At 36.4% G+C, this 3,394-nt stretch overlaps 1 pseudogene; it reads right to left on the reverse strand.

The window, feature by feature from the left end:
- Nucleotides 1-355: 355 nt before the first annotated feature.
- On the reverse strand, nt 356-1,310 carry LOC106026591 (olfactory receptor 51L1-like; annotated as a pseudogene).
- Between the last annotated feature and the right edge of the window lie 2,084 nt (nt 1,311-3,394).

Genomic DNA, 3,394 nt, shown 5'->3' on the forward strand with positions numbered 1-3,394 from the left:
GAAGGATATAAATATGAAAATATACTAAATATAACCATGAATAGTCTCGTAATAGTACACAGCTATGTAACAAAAGCTTAACTAAAGCTTGAGGATAGAAGTAGGAGAAAATCAATATAAATTATTTCCAACACAAGCCTTAGCAATACACTCATGCATATACAAATATTATGAAGCATTTGTAAAGTCCAGCTATCCTATTCCATTGGATCCAAAGTTGCATGTTGCTTCTTAACCTTTATTCTCTTAAGGAATTTTTCCGGAATACTCTTGTTCCAGTATGGCTGGTGGAGATAGTTAATCACAGTTTAATGTCAATTGTTGTGAGGAACTTGTTATTTTGTTAAGGAAATGGCTATATCTTAAGAGAAATAATTTTGGGGTGAAATAGTATATGGAGGATACCTTGGTGAATCTGGTTTTCACACTATAGATGATTGGATTGAGAACTGGTGGAACCATTATGTACATATGAGCCATGAAAATGTGGATGAGGGGAGAGGAATGCTTGGCAAAACGATGGACAATAGATAACCCTATCATAGGCACATACCGAATAAGCACGGTACAGATGTGGAAGGCACACGTATTGAGTGTCTTCAGTCTCCCCTCTTAGGATGAAATTTTTAACACAGAAAGAAGGATGAAGCAATAAGATACTAAAATTCCCAGAGAGTGCAGGCCCCATAGCATCACACCAAAATCAAACCATATATAACAATGAATTTAGAGTCGCCACAGGCAAGGTGAATCATGTCCTGGCGAAGACAATAGGAATGAGAAAGAATATGGGAGTGACAGAAGTGAAAGAATGCCAGATGAGCAAGAGGTGGAATCATTAGAATAGCGCTCCTGAGCAGGGCTGCAATCCAATCTTGATGATCAGTTTTGGGGTGAGAATGGCAGCATATCGCAGTGGGTGGCAGATAGCTACATATCTGTCCAAGGCCATGGCCAAGAGCACACAGATGATTCAGTGAAGGAGAAAGTGTGAATCACAAACATTTGGACCACACAGATATTGAACTGAATCTCCCCCGAACTGGACCACAGCACCCTGAAAAGCATTACCATTGGGGGCAGTGACATGCCCATATCAGTGAGAGAAAGCATGGCCAGGAAGTAGTACATGGGTTCATGCAGCCTGTGCTCTGTCCGGACAACATGCAAGAGGTGCAGTTGCCCATCACTCCAACAAGGTAGAGGACACAGAGGGGGATCGAAATCCAGTGATGAAATTCTTCATAGCCAGGGATACCTGTGAGATAGAATGTGGAGGACAGGATGCTGTTGATGTTTGAGGTTCCCATGGAGATGAGTGTTCAACCACAGTCTAGTTCCACAGTCACACTCCACTTGATCAGGACATTTGAAAAGTCCATGAGCTGCATCAGGAAAACAAACACAAGTTGATAATAGGAAATAGGGAAAACTTTTTTTAAATGGAAAGGCAAACAAGGGTTGGAGTAATTAAGAAGAAATGGAAGGAAAAGGGATTTTTTTTAAAAAAGGTCAAATAATGGAAATAGAGCTTTTGCAGATGGAGAAGGGCAGGAGAGTTAGTTACAGGGAAAGAAGAAAACAATAATTAACATATGTTATGTACATAAAAAGACTCCCCAAAATATATTTAATCGTTATGTACTAAAAACATACACTAATAAAAAGAAAACCATAAAAGAAATCACACACACACACACACACACACACAAATTCTAGATTAAATGGTAATATGTACTTTTATTAGAAATGTTTATGTCCAGGGGTTCTGGACTGATATTAGCCCTGTTTAATGTCATCTTGGGTAATTTAAATTAATTTTTATCTAGCTCAAATTGTTATTTTCTTTCATAGAATAGAATACCATGCAAGGAATGATTACAGAACCCAAGAAAGAACTGGACAGTATCACTTTTGTTCTTACTCTATCTCAAATTGTATAACTTATCTTGTAGGCACCATTTTTCTGACAACTTTATTAGCGTTTTGCTTTAATCCTGTCATCCCAAGAGCTAACTGAATATCAATGTAGACTTTACTGAAATAATATATAAATTTGTAATCACAATATTTAAATAAAATACATAATTCGGAGGACACTGAAACAACTCTGGCTATGGTTTTAGAAATGAAGGAATGTCTTCCTATTTAAATCCTGATGACTATTTTAGAGAGTAGTTCTGTCCACCAAAAGACAAAGGCCAATGGAATATTACCCAATAAGCATATGACTTTGACACTACAAAATTTTGCATTCAGATACAATGAGAAAAATATTGTTCTCAATTTTTCTATGGTCAAGACAAACATCTCTGAAAGAAAAAGTCTAATTGTCCCTTAAAATCCATGTTTCACATTATGTGCCAAACATCCACGATGTTAAAAATTTATAGGCTAATTTCAAACCCATGGGTCAGATTACCCCAATTATGAGCAAACAAACACATTTCTGTGTTTCAAAATCTGCTTATACCTTTCAAATCTCTCAAATAGCTATTTCCAGAAGTCTCATCATCTTAAGTCCCGTTTAATCAGGATGACATTAATGGAAATCTTCTGGAAAATAAAAGACTATAAACAACAAATAAGAATAGTAAACTCACCGTTTTTTACTGTTTATAATAACATTAAATTCTGTATACATAATTTAGGACTTGATGCATGAAGCCCTGCTGTTTCCCGCACTCTGCCTTACAACTACATCAAACCTCAGTGCACTGAATATGGGAGTTCACACACAAGTGTTCATTCAATGATTGCACTCATAATGACACTTAGGATTTTGATTTTCTGTCCTTTCCTATGTTTTTGATCCATCCTTTCCAGTTTTTCAACCATTGTCAGAACTAGGAAATCTGCATTTTCTCCTCCTGTTTACTCAGTTTAGTGACAATTTTTAAACAACTATTGTCCAGAATAAAAAGTGAAGTTTATCCTAGACAAGGAATAACATCCTTTAGATGTCAGTGACCTATCAATCTGATCAGTTGCACTATGTATTTTGAAGTTTTTATGACATTAATGTTCATTAAAAATGATCTCCTTCACTCTATAAATCTTTATAGTATGACAATGCTTGAAGTTGATTATCCTACTCTTATTGCTCCTGATAAAATCATTTCTAGCTTACACTCATGTCCACATGATCTGTCCCAGGGTGCCCTAGAATAGGAAGAGGGAGCATATGTGTTTTGCTTATAAAGCAGAAAGCCTTCTGGATGCACAAAAGCGGGCTATGACCTCTGGAGAGTGTTTAAATGCATATTAAAAGCATTGATACTTGGGATTGGAAGGGACTTTGTTACCTAGTGAAATTCTAGTCTCATTTTGAAATTGCTGCTTTTTTATATCTACAAATAGTCCTCCAGTTTGTCTAAATAACAAGCCATGAACT

This window comes from Cavia porcellus, unplaced genomic scaffold, assembly GCF_034190915.1.
Source record: "Cavia porcellus strain 051 isolate PalLab524CR breed Dunkin Hartley unplaced genomic scaffold, mCavPor4.1 scaffold_9, whole genome shotgun sequence".
Classification (NCBI taxonomy): domain Eukaryota; kingdom Metazoa; phylum Chordata; class Mammalia; order Rodentia; family Caviidae; genus Cavia; species Cavia porcellus.